Source organism: Pleurodeles waltl, chromosome 7 (assembly GCF_031143425.1).
Source record: "Pleurodeles waltl isolate 20211129_DDA chromosome 7, aPleWal1.hap1.20221129, whole genome shotgun sequence".
Classification (NCBI taxonomy): Eukaryota; Metazoa; Chordata; class Amphibia; order Caudata; family Salamandridae; genus Pleurodeles; species Pleurodeles waltl.
In genome coordinates, this window is record NC_090446.1 from 1,464,480,809 (window position 1) to 1,464,504,154 (window position 23,346).

Genomic DNA, 23,346 nt, shown 5'->3' on the forward strand with positions numbered 1-23,346 from the left:
CTTTGGGGATTTTTAGGATGTCAGTATTCTCTCTGACCCTATTTATGTTGCTGCCACCATTGATGGGAGCTAAACCCATCTCTTTTCTTTCCCTTTCTATGTCTAGGAGCTGCTTCTCCAAAGCCAACCTTTTGGCCATCCTGTCTAACAGGAGGTCCCCTTCATTGAGGCTGCCCTCAATGCTTTCGGAGGTACTGGACTCCCCTATGGAAGAACCAGTTTCTCTGACTAGGATTTGAGAAGTCAGGGTTTGAGGGACCCTGTTCTCCCTATTTAGGACAGGAGGGGGGAAATCATCCTCCTGTTCACTAACTTCCCCATCTGAGGGATTATCCTCAGAGGGGTGGTCCCTTGTGAACTTTGACAAAAGCTCCTGGAGCTTTAGTTTGGCAGGGTCGGACCAAGTTTTTATCTTTTTGATTTTGCAGAGAGTCCTTAACTCTGACATCCTAAGATGCAAGTAAGGGGTGAGGTTGAGCTCCACCACCATCTCTTCTGCAGTAGACATTATTTCTCTAAAAGTTGGAATACTTTTTAAGAATCTAAAACTATCTCTAGAACTTAATTCAAACTTTTACAAAACTTTTAAACTCTAAAAGAAATGCTAACAGGGACTAACACAAGGCCCTAGCAGGACTTTTAAAAATTTAGAAAAATAGTTCAAATTTCAAAAATCAGTTTCTAATGACAATTTTTGGAATTTAGACGTGTGATCAGGTATTGGCTGAGTAGTCCAGGAAATGCAAAGTCTTGTATCCCACCAATGTAGGAAGTGGGCTCTGTATGTACTATTTCAAAGTAAGAAATAGCATGCACAGAGTCCAAGGGTTCCCCTTAGAGGTAAGATAGTGGCAAAAAGAGATCATTCTAATGCTCTATTTTGTGGTAGTACTACAGTCGAGCAGTAGGCTTATCAGAGGGTAGTGTTAAGCATTTGTTGTACACACACAGGCAATAAATGAGGAACACACACTCAAAGACAATTCCAGGCCAATAGGTTTTTGTATAGAAAAATCTATTTTCTTAGTTTATTTTAAGAACCACAGGTTCAAGGTTTACAAGTAATACTTCAACTGAAAGGTATTTCACTTAGGAACTTTGAATTAGCAAAATAGCATATACAGTTTTCACACAAATAGCAATAAGCTATTTTAAAACTAGACAGTGCAATTTTCAACAGTTTCTGGGGGATGTAAGTGTTTGTTAGTTTTGCAGGTAAGTAAACCACCTACAGGGTTCAAAGTTGGGTCCAAGGTAGCCCACCGTTGGGGGTTGAGAGCAACCCCAAAGTTACCACACCAGCAGCTCAGGGCTGGTCAGGTGCAGAGGTCAAAGTGGTGCCCAAAATGCATAGGCTTCAATGGAGAAGGGGGTGTCCCGGTTCCAGTCTGCCGCGTCTTCGGAGGGCAGACCAGGGGGGTTTTGTAGGGCACCGGGGGGGACACAAGTCAGCACAAAAAGTACACCCTCAGCGGCACGGGGGCGGCCGGGTGCAGAGTGCAAACAGGCGTCGGGTTTGCAATAGGATTCAATGGGAGACCCAGGGGTCTCTTAAGCGAAGCAGGCAGGCAAGAGGGGGGCTCCTCGGGGTAGCCACCACCTGGGCAAGGGAGAGGGCCACCTGGGGGTCGCTTCTGCACTGGAGGTCGGATCCTTCAGGTCCTGGGGGCTGCGGGTGCAGTGTCTTTACCAGGCGTCGGGTTCTTTAAAGCAGGAGGTCGCGGTCAGGGGGAGCCTCTGGATTCCCTCTGCAGGCGTCGCTGGGGTGGCTCAGGGGGGTCAACTCTGGCTACTCACAGGGTCGTAGTTGCCAGGGAGTTCTCCCTGTAGTGTTGTTTCTCCACAAGTCGAGCCGGGGGCGTGGGGTGCAGAGTGCAAAGTCTCACGCTTCCGGCGGGAAACGTGTGTTCTTTAAAAGTTGCTTCTTTGTTGCAAAGATGTTTGTTCTTTGGAGCAGAGCCGCTGTCCTCGGAAGTTCTTGGTCCTTTTAGATGCAGGGTAGTCCTCTGAGGCTTCAGAGGTCGCTGGACCCTTTGGAAAGCGTCGCTGTTGCAGTTTTTCTTGAAGTGGGGAGACAGGCCGGTAGAGCTGGGGCCAAAGCAGTTGGTGTCTCCGTCTTCTCTGCAGGGCTTTCAGGTCAGCAGTCCTTATTCGTCTTAAGTTGCAGGAATCTAGTTTCCTAGGTTCTGGGGAGCCCCTAAATACTGAATTTAGGGGTGTGTTTAGGTCTGGGAGGGCAGTAGCCAATGGCTACTAGCCCTGAGGGTGGCTACACCCTCATTGTGCCTCCTCCCTGAGGGGAGGGGGCACATCCCTAATCCTATTGGGGGAATCCTCCATCTGCAAGATGGAGGATTTCGAAAAGTCAGAGTCACCTCAGCTCAGGACACCTTAGGGGTTGTCCTGACTGGCCAGTGACTCCTCCTTGTTTTTCTCATTATATCCTCTGGACTTGCCGCCAAAAGTGGGGGCTGTGTCCAGGGGGCGGGCATCTCCACTAGCTGGAGTGCCCTGGGGCATTGTAACACAAAGCCTGAGCCTTTGAGGCTCACTGCTAGGTGTTACGGTTCCTGCAGGGGGGAGGTGTGAAGCACCTCCACCCAGAGCAGGCTTTTGTTTCTGTCCTCGGAGAGCACAAAGGCCCTCCCCACATGGGGTCAGAAACTCGTCTCTCAGCAGCAGGCTGGCACAGACCAGTCAGTCCTGCACTGAACAATTGGGGTAAAATACAGGGGGCATCTCTAAGATGCCCTCTGTGTGCATTTTTTTATAAATCCAACACTGGTATCAGTGTGGGTTTATTATTCTGAGAAGTTTGATACCAAACTTCCCAGTATTCAGTGTAGCCATTATGGAGCTGTGGAGTTCGTTTTTGACAAACTCCCAGACCATATACTTAATATGGCCACACTGTACTTACAATCTCTAAGAATATACTTAGACACTGTAGGGGCATATTGCTCATGCAGCTATGCCCTCAACTGTGGTATAGTGCACCCTGCCTTAGGGCTGTAAGGCCTGCTAGAGGGGTGACTTACCTATGCCACAGTCAGTATTTTGTGTGCATGGCATCCTGAGGGGGATGCCATGTCGACTTTGCCTTTTTCTCCCCACCAACACACATAATCTGCAATGGCAGTGTGCATGTGTTAGGTGAGGGGTCCCTTAGGGTGGCACAACATATGCTGCAGCCCTTAGGCACCTTCCCTGGTCACAGGGCCCTTGGTACCACTGGTACCTTTTACAGTGGACTTATCTGTGTGCCAGGGGTGTGCCAATTGTGGAAACAATGGTACATTTTAGGTGAAAGAACACTGGTGCTGGGGCCTGGTTAGCAGGGTCCCAGCACACTTCTCAGTCAAGTCAGCATCAGTATCAGGCAAAAAGTGGGGGGTAACTGCAACAGGGAGCCATTTCCTTACACATGCTCTGTAGTGGGAGACTGTCTGAGCAGGTCCAGATTTCAGAAGAGACTGCAAATGATCTGCATTGGTGGCTATTAGTGAGCGGCAGACACCTCTCCCTTCCCCTTTCAAAGTTAATTCTGGTGACAAATGCATCAATTCTGGGTGGGGTGGCCTTCTGGGAAAGATGGAGAACAGAGGACTCTGGTCTACAGTAGAAACCCACCTCCACATCAACTAGTTGTAGGCTATCTGGTTGGCGTTTCAATCCTTCCCACAATCTATCAAATGGAGGCTGGTTCAGGTGTTCACTGACAACACCTCTGACATGTGGTACTGCAATGAGAAGGGTTGGGTAGGGTCATGGAGCCTGTGCTAGGAGGTCTTGTGCCTCTGGAAATGGCGGGACATCAGGACATATTCCTGGTTGTCCAACACCTGGCAGGATCTCTGAATGCCATGAGAAATTAACTCAGACTTCAACACCTTGCAGATCACTAGTGGCGTTTGTATCCGGAGGTGGTGAAAAGTTTTTCTATGAATGGGGAAAAACCTGGCTCAATCTGTTCACCACCACTGAGAATGCACAGTGTCAGCACTTCTGCTCGTTGGAGTTTCTAAACTTTTCTAAAGCAGTTGTAGCCAAGAGACATATTCTGCTTGGAATAGACCATTGGACTGTTGTACGCCGTTCCACTGATACCATTTCTGCAGTGGGTCCTCAAGTATATCAGGACTGACCGGGCCCGAGTCATCCTAGAGGTGACAGACTGGGAAGAACTCCTGGGCCTGAGCATCCATTGTGCACTCAAGATGCTCCGTCTGCTGGATCTTCTGTTGCAGAAGCAGGGTCAGGTAATACCGCCGAACCTGTGCATGTGCCATTTCATGCTAGGAGATTAAGCAGCAACAGCTCAGCAGCTTTGACCTTCCTTCTGAAGTTGGGGATGTTATTATGGCAGCTAGGTGTCCCTCAACAAATCCAGGACATGCCTCTCATTGAGACAAATATGTGGCTTGGTTTTCAGACAAGTGCATTGATCCACTTCATGCCCATCTGTTTGAGGTTTTGCTGTTTGTGTTGTCTTGGGTCTGGCAGGGCCTGAATCTTGGCAGTTTTGGTCTAATTTAAGGGTACCAGATCAGCCATCACTGTTTAATCCACCAGTGACTCGATTACGGAAAGTTTTGCAGCACATGTTCCCTTCTCCTTTCAATATGCTGCAGTGGGACTTGAATCTAGTCCTTGAATCTTCCTGATGGGTTCCCCTTTTGAGACCATGCATAGCTGTCCTCTCAGGTTTCTGACTCTCAAAACTGCGTTCTTGGTGGCCATAACATCGGCCCAGAGCTTCAGGCTCTATTGGTTCAACCAGAGTATACTGCATTCTTCCAGGACAGATTATTTCTTACGATGTGTGCCTCCTTTCTACCCAAAATAGTAACGCCCTTCCACGTTGGTCAGGCCATCAACCTTCCAGTATTCTTTGCTCCACCTCACCCTTTTAAGGAGGAGGGGATCCATTGTTTGGATCCAAATAGAGTCTTAGTTTTTATGTGGATTGTACCACAGATCACTGACTGGAAGATCAGCTTTTCATTGGATTCACCATTGCAAAGAATTGTAAAGTGGTGCATAAAAGGACCATCTCTTGATGGATTATATTGTGCAGAAAGATCTGCTACACATTGGAGATGATGCAACCTCCAGAGAGCTTGAAGGCTCACCCCGCCAGATCCAAGGCTGTGACTACTGCATTAGTAAATTATTATTTATTCATTTAGAAGGGCTACGGGATGTTTCTTGATTTTTGATAATTAGTTTTATAATATTTGTAGATTGAAGATATTGGTCTTTTTTAAATTAAGTAATAAGGATTGCATTTTTATGGTTATATATATTTTATTTATGTATGTGTGCTTTTATGGCAATACACCGAATAAAGATCTTTGACTGACTGACTGACTGACTACTACGTTAGTGCACGGGATTCCTGTCCTTGTTATTTGTTTGGCAGCTACATGGGCATCGTTTCACACCTTCACAAAGCACAACTGTGTGGATTGTCAGGTCCGCTGAGAGGGGTACTTTACCCACTTGGTCATGAAGGACTTCTTGGTTTAAGTCAATTCCCAGCCCCTCCGCCTGGGAGGTTATTGCTATGGTATCTATTCTAAGGTAAGGAATCTGCAGTTAGAAAGCTCTTCCAAAAAAGCAAATTACTTACCTTCAGTAACACCTTTTCTGGTAGAGACTCTATTTAATTGCAGATTTATTACCAACTTTTCCTTCCTCCCCGCTCTGTGAACTGCATTTCCTCATATGGAAAGTCCTCTTAGAGACATCACATAGGTAACCAATGTTCTGAAGTCTATGTCTCTATGTCACATAGGCTCTATGTCTGTGGGAGCGGAATTTTTCATGAAAGAAACTGATGTCAGGGCACCAGGGCGGTGCCTATATAGGCAACACACGTCACTTCCAGCACGGGCAATGCTAATGCAGAGGATTTTCTGGATCCAGTCTGAGACCTGGGAAATATTCTAAGCTAAGGAATCTGCGGCCTGATAGCGTCGCTACAAGATAGGTAAGTACCTTGCTGTTTGTTCCCCTGAGGATGGGGGGTGCCTTGCTCTCCCCACAAATTATCACTAGCTACAAGAGCAAAACCAAATGTTCATGTAAATTAATCAATCAAAAGATTCCTTCTTTTGGACAGTTTTGTAATTCTGTAAACAGAATTCTGTCATGCCACCAGTACTTGAATTATACAAAAACATTTATTAAACATTACCACAAAATTCAAGCCTGTTGTGAAAAATAGAGCATTTTAAAGAAAGTGCTCCCCAAGTGCAAACAAGCACACCACAAAGACAAAAGTGAAAACAGTTCAATGTTATTTTAAACATTCAATGGTAGGTGCATCAGTGAACACCAAGACAGCCCCCCTAAAGTTCTTACAGCACAATATATCATAAAACAGTTCATAAATGAACACAGAGGAAAGGCACGAGGTCTGTCTTGTTGTCGACAATGTTTGAACACTTGTTATGGATGTTAGGGTCTCATCAGGACAAAACGTAACCTGGAGAACGGTCATAATAAAGTACATAAGTAGAATATACAAGCTAAAAGGTTCATGATTCAAAGTGAAAAAACATTTTTTTTTTTTTTACGTACTGGTCGCAATGAAAGGTGTTATGAAACTGATCAATACAGGGACTCCAGCTGCATCTTGTCATTATGAGCATACAGTAATAGGGCCTCATTATGAATCTGGCAATCTTCAGACTGCGAGATCCACGGTGGCGGTTGGACTGCTGATGTCGTGGAGGTCTGACCGCCACGCCACATTATGACTGTGTCGGAGCCACCATGGTCCGAGTGCCAACACCGCCAGGCTGCCGCCAGCCTGCAGCCTGGCGGTCTCGGTGGTTATGATCCGGGATCCAGGGATTACGAGTCCCCATGCCGCCAGCCTTTCCATGGCGGTTACACTGACATGGCAAGGCTGGCGGAATGGGGGTGTCAGAGGGCCCCAGGCGGCAGCTGCCCTGCCCATGCAATTGGCATGGGCAGTGCAGGGGCCCCCATGCACAGCCCCGTTGCGCACAATGTTAAGGCCCTGTTCACCGCAGGGCCGGCGGGAGGAAGCGCTGTTTCTGCTCACCAGCTCTGCGGTGAACTCTTAATGGGGCCGGCGGTGTTCAGGCCATGGAGGAACAAGTTTGGCGGGCGGCCTCTGCCAAAGTCGTAATGAGGCCCATAGTGTCTAAAAAAGACAAATAGAATGAATTTAGTATAGGTCTACTATAGAATAAAAAATAAATAAGGTCCCCGAAAAGGTGTTTACCAGAATTGTAATTAAGGCTTGGATTCAGTGCCACGATGGGTAATTGGCCAAACTGTACTGTACTGTACTAGAAAAACCAGGAAGATATTACAAATAAAGTATGAAATGCTCATGGAAAAAAATCAAGCGATCTCTAAAAGATATAAAGATACCTTTCAAACAAATCAGATGAAGCTTCCATAGAGTTATGGCAAATCCAAATAAAAGGATCGCCTTGGCTGCACAGTTGCCGTTCTCCCAGTCAGAAAACCAAGGAAGACGATCTTGAGTGCTCGTCTTCCTTAAAAAAACACGTGGACTGACTCATCCATTCAGCCGCGGTACCCTGAGGGCAGGATCCAATTAGGCACAGCTGGCCTTGAGCGCGAAGCGCTTTGCACATCGAAGAGAATTAGCCTTACTGGCACTATACCACTGTCCTGGAAGGGATCCATAATCTCACCCATCTTCAAACACGGGGACAGATCGCTCCCAAAAAACTATTGCTAAATTTCCTAATAGATAACAAAGCAAAGTACTTTGCCAGACTCCTGCTGAAGCACCTGTCTGCATGGATCGCCGAAAGAAGAAGAATCTCTAACACTCAAACCGGGTTCTCAAAAGCAACTAGCACTATAATAAACATGATAGCTATCACACTTCTTATTGACAAATCCACAGCACAGAAACAACAGCTCCATCTATGTTTTGTCGATTTTAGGGCTGCCTTGGATCATGTGGAGAGGAATCTGCTTTGGAGGAAATTAACATGCTGGGGCATTCCCCACCTGTTTTTAGACCTGATAATAGCCCTCCACACGGACACCTAGGTACAGATCAAACTGGGTACAGGCACGCATTTCTCGAGGAGGAAACCCACCACCAAAGGTCTAAAGCAGGGCTGCATCTTGGCCCCCACGCTTTTTAATCTGTACTTAGCAGATGTGGCGGGGGTTCTTGCCCTTACAAACTCACATGCTCTGAAAATCATGGATCAGATGCTGCTGTGTCTTAAGTATGCAGACGACCTTGTGTTGATAGGCCATACCAAGATAGGGCTCCAGCCATTGATAAATGCCACCCAGCTATACCCGGATGCCAACAGCTTGTCTGCAAACTTTGAAAAAACCTGTACAATGTAAATTAGTAGCAAGGGGAAGTCCCCTCAGGTGTGGTACTGGGGCAAGACACAGCTCCTGCAAGCACATAAATACAAATACCTCTGGGTCATCATTGACAAGTCTGGGAACTTTGCGTACCAAAGAGGTAGCATTATGGGGAGAGGCCTGGCCCTAGCAGTATCTTTAAAAAGACTGAAAACAGAATTGAATGGCCCATCATTCACCCCCTTCTTAGAGGTAATGAACGCTAAGCTCCTGCCCACAATAACTTATGGGAGAGAAATACAAAGAGGAAGAGACTAGCAAACTCTAGATCACAAAGTATGTAAAGTTTATCGGATTATCTTCAACCTTCCGAAATACACCTCTCCTGCCCAAATCAGACTGGAGATGGGTCTATTGAATCAGTCTCTGACAAGACAAGGTGGAGTAAACTTCTGGAGTAAAGTCCGGGAAGCTACTTCTGCGTAAGAACGTCTCACCTGCCAGAGTCTACCTAGAAGATTCATTGAGGAAGACAGGGCTCACTGATCTATGGGAACTCCAACTTTGCACAGTGTCTTCAAAAAAGCAGTCTGGAGGTCATTTAGGCTCCAGTCCTCACTGGAGGACAAAGCAGCCTTCTCAAGGTGGTCCTGTGCCTGGATGACACTGAACATCTGTGCTACCCTGGGCCCACAAGCATGCCTTAGCCTCAGCTTTTCAAGGCACACCAAAGAGCAGTTTTTGAGGTACCGACTGAGATTTTTACCATGCGCATTAAACACAGCCCCCTGGCTAAGAGATCCGGCAAACACTACTTGGCGTTTGTGTGGCACTGGCATAGAAAATCTTCAACATCTGCTTTGCACCTGCGAAAAACTTGCACTTGAAAACTATATTAAAAAATCAATTTAATAAAAGGAGCCTACGAACAAGGAGGCAAGCTGTGCTGGCATGTTTTGCTCCAGAGGACCTACAGTTGAACTGTCGACTGGTTACATTTTTAACCCTGGCAACAAAAATGCAGCAGGGGCCAACATGATAATATCATAAGGCAACATGCTCTATTAACTTTTCCAAGTCTTTATACAAACCTCTCATAAGCCTCTTATGTTACCAGTTGCTTGCTATTACATCGAACAGGCATATTAGCCGATAGAGAGTCTCCTAGATTAACCTAGCAGCAAAAGAAAATGTATTTTATGATAGCTCAGAACCTGATGAGATTTTTTAAACATCATGTAAAACTGTGAATATGGTTTTAATGAAATGGTTTTAAGAAACTATGCAAATAAAGTATCTACCTGAAAGTGCACTAGCTTTCCTTGCTGTTACTCCATCAGTCTGGGAGGTTTTCACAGGAACAGCCAAGTTTTTGTTTCCTTTATGAATATGAGGTGCGCCTCCAAATTCCGTAACCTGGCATGGAGCCAGTTTTGAGTGAAGTGACTCTTCTTAGTGTAGAATTAATCTCAGTTGTAGATAGAGTGGGCTTTTTCCTTGGGTTACTTTGTGAGCAATACATACTGCCTTGAACACTGATCGTATTGCTATTGGTAGCTAGTGGAGAGTTTGCAAGTCTGGCATCATGTGCAGTCTTGGATGAAGGCAAAGTAGTAGTCTTGTCCCAGTGTTCTGAATCTGCTGTAGTGTCCCTACTGTAAAGCATGAGGATCAAGGTAAAGGCTATTGATATAGTTGATCTTAGAGATAATAGGGGTGTGAATGAGATCATAAGGACAGTTCAGATTACACCCAGTTTTATGCAAATCAGACTTGGTCCTACAATAGGAACAGTCCAACTAAAACCACCAAGCCAGGCCCTCTCTGAACTGAAACACAAGCAACCCAAGACTAGTTGCCCTGATTGAGGCTCATTAGTTGAGTGCTGCTTGGTTCCAGTGGCACAGTGAACATGGAACTCTTGGCAGGGCATGCCTGCCCCACTTAGGATGACACACTAAAAAAGTGATATTAATGTTTAATGTTTGAATTAATCTCAGTCCCGGGCAAATACTTAAATGGGTAGGAGCTGTGATCCATTTCAGAGCATTTCCATGAATACTATGACTTTCTAACCTGAGCAGTAATGTTAGGTTTTGAGCTGTTTTAAAAGCTGCTGATAAGCCCAGTAGCAGAACAGCTACTATGGCATGTTTGTATTCTGTAAGTTTTAAATAATTCCAAATATTATTGGGCCCAGTTCTGTACCTGTGTCTGGTCAGAATCCTGATTGTTGGCCTCTGAGCAAATTACATTCCTCTGTGAAGTTACAGAGTTTAGCAAAGGAATGTTTTCATTTAGCTTACCTAGGAGTCGGCCATTGGAAATTGTTCTGTAGTTTGCAGGGTTGGAAAGGTCCTGATTCTTCTTTTCAAAAGGTGGTCTGATGTACGAGGTTTTCAGCTCAGATGAGAAGTGTTAGACATGTCAGCCTTGGTATGGTTTTCCCCCAACATTTTGCCTCCATCCTCAATATTTCTGACCTCGCTTATTTTCTGGTATAGGGATTCTGTGCATTTTACCGCTGCTGACCAGTGCTAAACTGCTTATGTTCTGTCCCATAAACATGAAAGTATCGGCTTATCCCTAATTGGCATATTAAATGTACTTTTAAGTCCCTATTAAAGTGGTACTGTATGTAGGCTGTGCCTATAAATTAAATTCTACTAGTTGGCCCGCAGCACTGGTTATGCCACCCGCTTAAGAAGCCCCTTAACCATGTCACAGGCCTGCCATTGCAGAGCCTGTGTGTGCAGTTTAAAGTGCCATTTCAACCTGGCAAAATAAGCCTTTTGTGAGACCCAAACCTTCCTTTTTAATACATATATGTCACCCCTGAGGAAGGCCCTGGACAGCCCAGAGGACAGGATGCAATGTATTTAAAAAGCAGGACGTGCACCTTTAATTTTTACATTTCTTGGTGGTGAAAAATTCTTACATTCGCTTTTCACCACTGTAAGGACTATCTCCCCATAGGATAACATTGGAGTTGCCATATTACATTTTATAAGTGTAATTTCTAAATGGGAAGAGAAAATCCCTTCACGTTTGGTGTCTTTGGAATCAAAATGTAAAACCCTGACAAACGGTGAAGTCAGATTTTAAATTACAATGCTGAAAATGCAATTTTTAGAAAGTTGGCATTTTCCTGCCTTACTTAATTGATGCCTGCAGCCTGTCTCTGGTCAAGTGATTGGGTATAGTTGGCTGTTGGGCTCTGTGTGTTCCCCCTAGACAGCCACACACAATGGGGGATTAGCTGTCAATTGATGGGCCATCCTTGGCAGGATGGGAGGGAGGAGCTGGACCCAGCCTCACTTAAACCTGAATAAGCTGTGTGCTGTTCCCACACAAAGAGCTGCTACCCCCTGTAGTTAGTCAGCAGCCTGGGCAGGGAGTGCAGGACAGCTGTGCACTTTAAAGGCATGTCTTTGAAGTTTTCCCCACTTCAAAGGCACCATTGGGTATAAGAACTAGACGTCAGACACCACCACATCAGTACACTTCTAGACATGTGGATACTCTGCCTGGAAGAAGAACTGGTGTGTGCAGCTGAAGGACTTTCACTCTTCTGGATTGCATTCTCATGGACTCCTGCTTTGCTGTGCTGTGCTGTGCTGACCTGATGCCTGCCGCCCTCGGATGTATGATGGAACAACGCATGCATATATCACGCATGCCTTTACAATGCGGTTTCTACAATGACCGCATCTTTACCACGTATGCCTTTACCACGCATGCATTTACAACGAAATTCATTGTAAAAGTATATTTGGTAAAGGGACATGCCTGCACCCTACACCTGACATTATACTCCACCGGCCCAAGCCCTTAAAACTGCACCTTCCACCATGTGCTCTGAGCTCTAATCCCCCACCCTACTGTGCCCTGTCCTAAAACCTACCCAGCGTGTCCTAAAAACTACCCGACCCCCCACCCTGCCCTAAACCCTAAAAACTATCCTGCCCTATCCTACAAACTACCCTGACCCCCCGAACCCACCCTAAACCCTAAAAGCCACCCTGCCCTGTCCTAAAATGTACCCCATCCTGTCCTAAAAACGACCCCGACCCCCTTCCCTAAATTGTAAAACCTACTTGTCCTAAAAACTACTCCTCCCTGTCCTAAAAACTACCATGACCCCGCCCTAAAACCTACCTCACCCTGTCCTAAAAACAATTCCATTCTCTGCCCTATAAACTACTGTGCCCTGTCCTAAAAACTACCCAGCCCCCACCCCCAACCTAAACCCTACCCTGTCCTAAAGCCTATCCTGCCCTGTCCTAAAGACAACCCTGAATCTCCACCCTAAAACCTAACCCATCCTAAAAATTACCCTACCCTGTCCTAAAAACTACCCGACACTCCACCCCACCCTGAACCCTAAAACCAACCCCGCCCTGTCCTAAAAACAACCCCAACCCCCGCCTTCGCCCTAAAATCTAAAAGCAACCCCACCCTGTCCTAAAAGCTACCCCGCCCTGTCTTTAAAACTTCCCTGACCCCCTGCTCTAAACCCAAAACCTACCCTATCCTAAAAGCTACCCCGCCCTGTCCTAATAGCTACCCAGACCCCCTGCCCTATACCCTAAAACCTACCCTGCCCTGTCCTAAAAACTATCCCACCCCCCAACCCCAAACCTAAATGCCACCCTGCTGTGGGAGGCTGGCCTGGTTTATAGTGGGTACCAATGGTACTTACACCTTGTGCCAGGTCCAATTATTCCTTATTAGTAGAGTAGTAGTGCTCTAGCAGCTTAGGCTGATAGAGGTAGCTATAGCAGAGCAGCCACAGCTGAACTAGGAGAAATGCAAAGCTCATGCAATACCACTTATGTCATATAGGTACTATATCATAAGAAAGACAATACTCAGTGTTACTAAAAATAAAGGTACTTTATTTTAGTGACAAAGTGCCAAAAATATCTTAGAGGATATACTCCCTTGGGAGGTAAGTAAAATACACAAAATATACACAACAAACCAAATCAGGTAAGTAAAACAGTCAGAAAGTAGTGCAAACACTGTAGAATACAATAGGATGCAATAGGCCTAGGGGCAACACAAACCATATACTATGAAAGTGGAATGCAAACCACAAATGGACCCCTAGGCTAGTGTAGTGTGTACAGGATCGCTGGGAGTGTAAGAAAACACTAAGGGTGTCAAAGATACCCCACCCCAAGACCCTGGAAAGTAGGAGTAAAGTACTACTATTTCCCCAGAAACACACTAAAGTCGTGATAAAGGATTTTGCAAAGACCACACCAGACTGCAAAGCACTGAAGACGGATTCCTGGACCTGAGGACCTACAAATGAAGGGGACCAAGTCCAAGTGTCACTAAAGTGTCCAGGGGGGGCAGGAGCCCACTAAACCCCGGATGAAGGTGCAAAATGGCTGCCTCTGGTTGGAAGAAGCTGAAGATTCTGCAACCACGAAAGGAGGTAGGAAGTTCTTCTTCGTGCAGAAAATGTCCCACGGCGTACTGGAGGATGCAGAAGTGTTTCCTTAGCAAAATACCGCAAAAAAGGCTTGCTAGCTGCAAGAGTCGCAATTAGAGAAAAAGGGTGCTGCCTGGGCCCAGGAAGGACCAGGATATCGCTACTTGGGAGAGGAGACAGAGGGGGCCCTCAGCAACGTAGAGAGCCCACACAGAAGCAGGAAGCACTTGCAGAAGTCCTTGAACATGGGTTCAAGAAGTCTGAACACGGTGGTCGTCTCAACACTGCAAAAGGAGGTCCCACGACACCGGAGATCAACTCAGGGAGCTGAGCATCTCAGGACAGAGTGCTGGGGACCTAGGCTCGGCTGTGCATGCAGCAATTCTTAGAAATGTGCACAGAAGCCCTTGTACCTGTAGCTCACGCGGTGCACAGGATTACTGTCTGGAGAGGGGAGGCAAGGACTTACCTCCTCCAAATTTGGACAGATGGACCACTGGACAGTCTGGGTCACTTGCGTCCACCACCTATGTTCCATGGGCCACGCTCGTCAGGATGAGAGGGGTCCCAGAGTACCGGTGACGCTGAAGTTTGGTGCCTACTGAAGCAGGGGGAAGATTCCGTCGACCCACTGGAGATTTCTTCGTGTCTTCCAGTGCAGGGTGAAGGCAGGCAGCCCCCAGAGCATGCACCACCAGGAAACAGTCAAGAAAGCCGGCAGGATTAGGCGCTACAATGTCACTGGTAGTCTTCTTGCTACTTTGTTGTGGTTATGCCGGCATCCTGGAGCAGTCAGCGGTCGATCCTTGACAGAAGGCAAAGAGAGAAGTCCAGAGGAACCCTGGTGAATTCTTGCAAGTCGTTATCTAAGGAAAAGCCCACTGGAGAGACCCTAAATAGCCCTCAGAGGAGGATTGGCCACCTAATCAGGTAAGCACCTATAAGGATGGGTCTCTGACATCACCTGCTGGCACTGGCCACTCAGAGGCCTCCAGAGTGCCCTCACACCTCTGGAAACAAGATGGCAGAGGTCTGGGACACACTGGAGGAGCTCTGGGCACCACCCCTGGGTGGTGATGGACAGGGGAGTGGTCACTCCTCTTTCCTTTGTCCAGTTTCGCACCAGAGCAGGGACTGGGGGTTCCCTAAACCGGTGTAGACTGGCTTATGCAAGGAGGGCACCATCTGTGCCCTTCAAAGCATTTACAGAGGCTGGGAGAGGCTACCCCTCCCCAGCCTTTAACACCTATTTCCAAAGGGAGATGGTGTAACACCCTCTCTCAGAGTAAATCCTTTGTTCTGCCTTCCTGGGACTGGACTGCCCAGACCCCAGGAGGGCAGAAGCCTGCCTGTGGGGTAGCAGCAGTAGTAGCTGCAGAGAAAACCCCAGAGAACTGGTTTGGCAATCCCCGGGGTCCATAATGGATACCCTGGGGATGCATGGAATTGGCTCCCCAATACCAGATTTGGCATGGGGGGACAATTCCATGATCTTAGACATGTTACATGCCCATGTTCGGAGTTACCATTGTGAAGCTACATATAGGTATTGACCTATATGTAGTGCACACGAGTAATGGTGTCCCCGCACTCACAAAGTCAGGGGAAATGGCCCTGAACTATGTGGGGGCACCTTTGCTAGTGCAAGGGTGCCCTCACACTTAGTAACTTTGCACCTAACCTTCAGCAAGTGAAGGTTAGACATATAGGTGACTTATAAGTTACTTAAGTGCAGTGAAAATGGTTGTAAAATAACGTGTGCGTTATTTCACTCAGGCTGCGATGGCAGTCCTGTGTAAAAGTTTGTCTGAGTACCCTCTGGGTGGCAAAAAAAATGCTGCATCTCATAGGGAGCTCCTGGAACCCCAATACCCTGGGTGGCTAGGTACTATATACTAGGGAATTATAAGGGTGTTCCAGTATGCCAATTGAAATTGGTAAAAGTGGTCACTAGCCTATAGTGACAAATTTAAAGGCAGAGAGAGCATAACCACTGAGGTTCTGATTAGCAGAGCCTCAGTGACACAGTTAATCACTACACAGGTATACACATTCAGGCCACAGACTATGAGCACTGGGGTCCTGGCTAGCATGATCCCAGTGAGACAGGCAGAAACAAACTGACATACATGTAAAAATGGGGGTAACATGCAAGGCAAGATGGTACTTTCTTACACTTGTCCTGTCCTAAAACCTTCCCTGCCCTGTCCTAAAAACTACCCAAACCCCCCACCCTAAACCATAAAACATACCATGTCCTAAAAACTACCCCAGCCCCTGCCCTGACACCTAAAACCTACCACGCCCTGTCCTAAGAATGACCCTAAACTCTAAAAGCGACCCTGCCTTGTCCTAAAACCTACCCGCCCTGTCCTAAACACGACCCCACCCTGTCATTAAATCTACCCCGAACCCGAAGCAAAACCTAAAATCTGCCCTGTCCTAAAACCTGCCCTGTCCTGCCCTGCCCTGTCTTAAAAACTACCCCGAGCCCCCACCCCAAACCCTGAATCCTACCCTGCCCTAAAACTACCCCTCCCCCACCCTAAACCCTAAAAGCTACCCAGCCCTGTCTTAAAGCCTACTCCGCCCTGTCCTAAAAACTACCCCACCCCCACCCTTAACCCTAAAACCTACCCTGTCCTAAAAACTACCATATCCTGTCCTAAAAACTACCCTGATCCCCTACCCTAATTCCTAAAACCTACCCTGCCCTAAAAACTATCCCGCCATCCACCTCCCACCCGAACCTAAAAGCTACCCTGCCTGTCCTAAAAACTACTGCAACCCCCACCCTAAACCCTAAAACTTACCGTGTCCTAAAAACTAACCCACCCTATCCTAAAAACTTCCCTGAATCCCCGCCCCCACCCTGATCCATAAAACCTACCCCGCCCTGTCCTAAAAACTACCCCGACCCCCTGCCTTTGCCATAAACCCTAAAAGCTACCCTGCCCTGTCCCAAAACAATATATCATTATCCATGGACAGATGTATAGAGATTGGATAATATGGAGATACATCCTATGATTTGGAGTTCTATCAATTGGCTGATATTTTACAGGGAATGGACTGTTAGAAATTTATAAGAGTGGACACCAACCTCCCATTTTGTTCTTGGATTGAGCCAAATAATACCTTGGATATACGAATGGACATTTACTTTTTTACTGTGTTTTTGGATTGAGTGGAAAAGTATTTTCACTTCCTATGTTTATGCATGTATTTTGATTTAAATATGTAATATTTTTGTCTTATCTTGTGTTTCTGTTAATGTATCAATATTAAAGTCATCATTATTTGATGGAATAGAATTTATACACCCATATGACTTTCACCTATTTGCTTACATCTTTCTACATATTTACTATGACTCTTGGAAATATGTTTCCACAAATGTTCCTATTTGGAATTGTTCTGGACTGTTTCCTTTTTTGATATATATATGAGTGCTCCACTAGTACTTTCCTTTTATTCTGTCCCAAAACCAACCCCACCCTGTCCTAAAAACGACCCCTCCCAAACCTTAAACCCTTCCCTGTCTTAAAACCTACCCTGCCCTGTCCTAAAAACTACCTTCCCCACCCTAAAACCTACTCTGTCCTAAAACTACCCCACCCTGTCCTAAAAACTACCCTGATACCCCGCCCTAAACCCAAAAGCTAGCCTGTCCTAAAAACTACCCCGAACCCTAAAGCCTCCCCCACCCTGTTCTAAAAACTACCCGACCATCTGATTCTGTCCTAAAAACTACTCCCCCCCCCAAAACTTACCCCATTTACCTCTCTCTCCTCTGGTCGCTACTCCTTTCTGTTCCGCCTGGACTGCTCTCTCTGCCATTACCATATGCGTGGTAAAGACATGCGCGCTAAACGCATGTGTAGTAAACGCATATGCGTGGTAATGGCAGCGTGGTCAATGCATAGTGTTGCATTGACCGCATTGATAGTGATGTTTCCTGCTGCCCTCTTGCCAGGGTGAGAAGGACTGGACCTGCATCTCTTGAACCCAGAAGCCAGAGTGACTCCAAGGGCTAGTTGGCTGCCATCCTAATCTGAAGTCTTAGGGACTTAAAATACTTCCAACCACCCTGCTTCTGCACCTAGAGTCTGCCATCTGTGAGTCTACCTTGCTGCATCATGTCACAGCTAACAAGTGACACACTGGAATTATCCACTTTCTTCTCAAATGGGCGTGAGCTGTCCAAAAGAATAATACATTATCTTCTGTTGCCTTCTTGGAAAGCCATCCTGGTCATAGGTGTAGAGTAGTCAATGCACCATTTACTGCTGCAGGCATTAATTGGTACAATTTCATGCAGTAAGACTAAGTCGCCTAAACAGGGCCTGTCGCACCCGTGCAACACTTCCGAGCTCTTACGTTGCACTAACTCTTTGGGATTTGCTAGGCTGCACACATGCCAATAGACCCGATTCAGGCGGGAGACTCCCGATGACTTTTGGAGGTAAAAAGGCTTTATTTTGGCTACCCCCCCCCCCCCCACCCCTCCTGGAATTTCCTCGATTCCATAGAAGTAAATTGGGGAAATTCATTCTCCCGCTTAGTTTTTAGAAATCTTCCACATCCCTCTATTAAAATGTATGGCCGTTGTGCGCCTGCCGGAATCCTTGTGGCCCTGCGAGGGTCATCTGAATTCCTGAAAGTATCAACAATTTTTCACGGGTAATTTAGGGACCTGACACATCCGCGGCGTCCCCATCACGCCGACGCCAGGAGCTCACAGTTACCCCCACAGACATCTCTCCTCTCTGCTTGTAGCCTCATAACTCTTCCGGCGCACGACTGTCTCTTGTTCTAGGCGCTTTCCGTCTACCTCTTGTTCTTCTATCGGGAGCTGCACCCTCCAACGCCTCGTGGGCCATCTATCGCCCCAGGCGGGTCTGTCGCGGTGTCTCGCGCCGGCCTTCAGGGGGTTATCTCGGCCAGGAACTCTGCCTATCTCTTGTCGTCTCGTCTCCCTCCCTCCCGATGAGTCCAGCATCTGTTGCTACCTCCATCTCCTCGGCTCCGCGCTCCCTCTGAACGCCCTGCAAGGCACCAGGGTCCCTGGAACGCCCGGAGCCGCACCCACTCGAGCCAGGTAAGGATGCTGTGGATTTCGACAGATTTTATCAGGGCGCGCAGAGATATCTTATTTTCTGTCGCCCTCTTGTAAGCCAGGCCCAAGATGCTTCATGCTGTAGATGCTCTTCTAGTTTTAGGTCTGGCGTTAGCCAAGACCTTTTGATTTTACTAAAATTATTCTTGTAATATACTTAAAGGGCCTCTCAGCCAACTCTCCTCATCTATTGGTCTGTTATTCATTGACGTTTTCCCTCCACCCACTGCAGCACATCACGGGGCGATGGATCCGTCTACTTAAGGCTCTGGTTAACTTTGCTCTTTCTCAAACAAAGTAGTTTCCTTCAGTGCCAGCGTTTTTTGTGATTTTACTTTATAATTATTTTAGTGTTGCTCTGTGTTTAGAGCCTTATTTGGCTCCGGATGCTTTCGACCAGCTCTTCATGTTTTTGGTGTTAGCACAAGACCATTCCAGGTTTTCAGTTCCTGCCTCCTGCTATTGCTGTTGTAAATTTCTTTTTAGAGCCGCCTTGTTTGCCTGCCAACTGCCGATTCACATCAAGTGACATGAACACTGAATATAAGTTCATCAGTGTGCTCTGTCAGTCTTTCCAGTCAGAACTGTCTTTCTTTCCTTATTTTGTTTTTTCCTTTTTCTTACTTCCTTGTCTTCTTTCTTTTTTGCCTTCTCTCTTTCCTTGTCTTTCTTTTTAACCTTCCTTCATTCCCTCCTTGATTTCTTTCTTTCCTTCTTTCTTTCTTTCTCTTTCTTTTTTGCCTCCTCTTTCCTTTTCTTTCTTTTTAACCTTCCTTCACTCCCTCCTTGATTTCTTTCTTTCTTTTTTTGCCTCCTCTCTTTGTTTTTCTCTCTTTTTAACCTTCCTTCATTCCCTTCTTTCTTTCTTTCTTTCTTTCTTTCTTTCTTTCTTTCTTTCTTTCTTTCTTTCTTTCTTTCTTTCTTTCTTTCTTTCTTTCCTTTTTGCCTTCTCTCTTTCCTTTTCTTTCTTTTAAACCGTCCTTTATTCCTTCCTTGATCTTTCTTTCTTTCTTTCTTTCTTTCTTTCTTTCTTTCTTTCTTTCTTTCCTCCTCTCTTTCCTTTTCTCTCTTTTTAACCTTCCTTCATTCCGTCTTTGATTTCTTTCTTGCCTTCTTGCCCCCTTTTTTCTTGACTTCTTTCTTAAAGGCAAGAGGCTGGCAGCCAGTGCCAGACCAAGTGGCCTTTTTAGGTCTGTGTTAGGAAAGACCTTTTGGTTTTAGTAAAATGATGAGTATAACATTCCTACTTATAGGGATTTTCAGCCAGACTTCATCCATTAGTCTGTGGTTACGTCATTCACATTGTTCTTTCACCCACTCCAGCATGCATCAAAGAGCAACCCGTCAGCCCACTTTAGCCATTGTCTGACTTTACTATGACTTACGGCATGCTGCTCTTTCACAAGGAGCACATCCACCCACAAAATAGTTCCCTACGGTATCAGGGGCTTCGATGTTGAAGTCTACTTTTTGGAGACCACCAAAAACTTTATTTCCTTTAGTCAATGTTTTTTTTTTTTTTAATGATGAGGACCCGAGAGCTTCTTGAACAATAAAGTTGCACAAAAGCTATAATCAATGACTGTTCAGTTTTTGTGGTTAAACCTTTTAGACATTGGGTCACGGAGTGCTTGAAGTTGTATCAAAGAATTGAAGCACTCTGGTATATAGTACTTTGATGGGCAATCTGCATCCATTATACAAGTGGCGTAGTGGTGTCTCTTTGAAATTTGATGGCCGCTTTGTGAGCTTTGTTACAGTGATGCAGGAGGATTTTATGTCTCCCATTTCGTGGCTTTCTCTATTTGCATTGGAAGGTGCAGAGATCAGGTCTTATGTTCTTGATCATGTTTTTTCTCTATGGTATTCCTATCCTGTGTGTACACATGGTTGATATTTTTAGTAGAATCAGGCTGTCTAGGCTATCAGAGAGCTAGTTGTAGACACCTCCACTGGTTGTGCGATGGATGAGTTTTTGTGAGGAAGGAGCCCCGTTTTGGGAGATCAAGTTTGTTGGATGTGCCTCTTCTGGGTCGCCTTTGTTGTTGTCTTCCCATCGTTAAATTGATCGTGATGGCATGGTGGTTGCTCCAGATTACAGGGGCATTATTGGTTATCATGGCATGGTGGTGGAAGGGGTGAATATAACATTGATGGTGTGTCCTGCCGATTGAGTTGATCCAGTTACATCCTGGTCCTTGAGGTTAGATGTGATGGCTTTGATTAGAGTTAGAGCCAGGTGGTTGAACTAGATGTTGAAGTTGCCCAGAATATACAGGTTGACTTAATTTAACATTACCTTAGTTGCAGCATCCAGTACAGCATCTTTAAATTATCCTGTTGCTGGGAGGTCGCCTTCTGGAGGAAAATGTAATTAAATGGCAGCGTGGGATGTCATCTTATCTCAGTCAATCAAGGAAAAGTTTTTTTATCGCAGAACGTTTTCATGGGTTTCTTACAAATTACTGTGTGATCACCTCCTATCTTTCTAATTTGGTTTCTGCAGATTATGCCATGTTTGGGGGAAATGGCTTGATCATCTTTGAGCCAGGTTTCATGATGCAGAGGAGGTCTGGTGTCACTTCAGATATCAGGTTGAGTATATTTAGGTGGTTTTTGTTCAGGGATCAATCACTGATGAGCAGGCAGTTTACGTCTTGAGTCTTTGTTTCCTTGGTTAGTCATAGTAAAGGTGGGGCGGGGTTGTGAGGGGTGGGAAAGAGCAGTTGGATCAAAAATGCGAGTGAAGATGACTGGAAATTCATTGTAATGTGAGTGAGCCCATGTGTAGGGTGAAGGAGAGTTGGGTGGTGTATACTAGCTCGTGGAGTGATGGGGGTAGTGGAGTGGTTGTGGAGGCCCAGACCACTTGGAATGGAAAGAAGGGGTATCAAAATAGAGAAAGAATTTTAGGAATATGGCAGGCATGTGTTCCTTTTGTGATCTGATGCTTAGCTTCTATTTGGCGAGTAACTTTTTTGCTGTTTTTAAGAGTCTTTTGATGGAGGCGTTATGATTCTGGTTATCTTGTATGCAGGGGCGGCTCCTCCATTAGAGCAGAGGACTATTCGCCCACTGAAATGCCCCCAGAGACGAAAAATAAAATGGTAATGAAGTTAATTTATTACCATTTTATTTTTCTTCAACCCATCCGGACCAAGTGTCATGATGTGGCGGGGCCTGCTGAGTGACAGCAGCAGCAGGGAGGAACGGTGGGTTGCCTGTGCACTGCTTAAAGTGCGCATGTCTCTTTGGCCGGCTGTCTTGCGATGGCCAGACAGACATGCGCACTTTAAATTTCTCTAACCTAGCTGTCTTAAGACAGATGAGTTAGAGAAAGCCCAGCCCTTCCCTCTATACGCTGTAAGAGGGAAGACGTGTCAGATCTCTGAGAATTAGATGTAAGAAGCGGCCTAGGAAATATTCACCATGGAGAAGGTGGAGGACAAGCAATGGAAACTACATGGAGGATAGGCGCTTCCAGGGTCATATGTGATACATGCTGCCCCAGACGTTACTGCACAAGTAGTTGAGTTCCATGTCAGCTTAAACAAAACTTTATAAAAATACCTTAGACCTATTGACAAGTGTAAACATCAGGTATTTTGCATCTTTTGCTTTTTGTACTAGTTTGCACCTGCATTCACTCTCACATCTTTATTGTTTTCTCTATTTCGGTTCCATCAATCCTTCCCTTGCCTCCAAGTCCTGAATCTTCTCCTGCGTTTGCTTGTATTGACTCTGGAGAATCCCTTTGTGAAGGCAAGTACATCTCTGCTTTCCTGGTACAGTCGAGTTTGTCCCTTCTTTGGTTCTTATGCAGTTTTCCAGGTTTGCCGAGGGGCTATTTGTTGTGACACTTTGTTGCAATGGGGGAGAAGTTGTGTTTACAACTTTCTGCATTGCGAGTTACTTGTTTGTTGCCTTACTGTCCTCTGTCTTTCTATTTTGACAGATAGTTTGAGCTTTGCATGTGTGATCTGTGACGCTGTTCGATCCTTTAACCCAGAGAATCCAATCCTGGGCTTCTACCCCCAACTTGCTGGAACGAGCGCTCTACTCCCTCACTCACTCACTCACTCACTCACTCACTCACTCACTCACTCATACCACATTTTCCCTTTTGAATAGATTTCCTCCATTCACTGGAGTCAAATACAGGAACTAGGTGAACCTACAAATGGAGAAAGTGGGATTGGCCTTGCTGTTTGATATTCGAATTATCCCAGGGTTACAGCAAAATGCCACAAGCAGACACTCATAATCTCTCCCCCTTCCTGGACGACTGGTTGGACCTTGTGATGGGAGGAGCTAAGCAAGGTAGGGAGGCTAAGTGGAGAACTTTAGTGATGGGACTGTTCATCTGCCTGGGCCAACCCCCCAACAAGGCACTCTGTAAAGCTGCAGGAGAACGGGGAAATAAAAGGCAGAGACTTCCAAC